This window comes from Acyrthosiphon pisum, chromosome A1 (assembly GCF_005508785.2).
Source record: "Acyrthosiphon pisum isolate AL4f chromosome A1, pea_aphid_22Mar2018_4r6ur, whole genome shotgun sequence".
NCBI classification, from domain to species: Eukaryota; Metazoa; Arthropoda; class Insecta; order Hemiptera; family Aphididae; genus Acyrthosiphon; species Acyrthosiphon pisum.
The window spans coordinates 33721461-33722600 of NC_042494.1; positions in this window are offsets into that span (position 1 = coordinate 33721461).

Here is a 1140-nt window from a genome sequence, read left to right on the forward strand (position 1 = left end):
GGGTAAGCGTATGTCGCTCTGCTGTACAGTAGGTTACAAGGTGGTCACTGTATTATGGATAGTATTAAATTTGAATTCAATGATATAATATCACTGTATAAGAAAAATGATTCTGAGCGGAGACGGTTTGTCAGTCTGGGTATTAGACATACCTATTATAGGTATACTTATAGTATAGTATTAAAAAAAAATTTATTTATAATAGGTATCAATAATAAATTCCAAATTAATCATGTCACAATATCCATTAGGTAACGCGTTATACATCAACAATAAACCGTGGTACTATCATAGATATATAATAGTATACTTTAGAAGTTTCAAGTACCCACGAATAATATTCGTAATTTAAATTTCATAAATTTTGTCAAAATTCGATCTTTAAATGCTTATCAAAAACAATTGTGCATATGTATTTTTAATATTTTTCAACTTCTGTTGTAACAGTATATCAGGAGCTTTGTATTAATTTTTTACACTTTTTGTCCCAACAGATAAAACTTTATTGATATTTATAGAAAAAAAAAACTAAAAAAATTTAAAACTGACAATGTCCGTAAACAGCTGAAAAAGAGTCAAATTATTTTCAAAATTTTATCGTATACAGAAAATGCTGATATAACATTTCAGTTAAATTTTCAAGTATCTACAGCCATTCGTTTTTTAATTACAACAAAATAAGAAAATCGTTACGTAAGAAATCGAGTGAATATCGAATGTTGTAAAAATATGAATTTAAAACGCTCATAAAAATTTAATTTGACTTGCTAGTAGACATTTTTTTTTTGATAAAGGTAGATTACCCTATAAGGAATCTTGTATTACATTTTAAAATCTTAGTTCTAAAAAGAAAATTTTTTACGAATTATTACCTCAAAATAATTTGTAAATTTTCGTGATTTTTACACATTGTGTCAATTTTTGAACTTTAAATGCTAATAAAAAAAAAACTGTGACTAAGGATTTTTAATATATTTTAAATCTCATTGTAACAATATAGTAGGAGCCTTGTATTAAATTTTCAAGTATTTTTACTCAACAAATAAAGTTTTGTTGACATTCATAGAAAAAAAAAACTAATCAAATTGGAAAATGAAATTGTCCGTAAACAGCTCAAAAACAAATCAAAATATTTTGAAA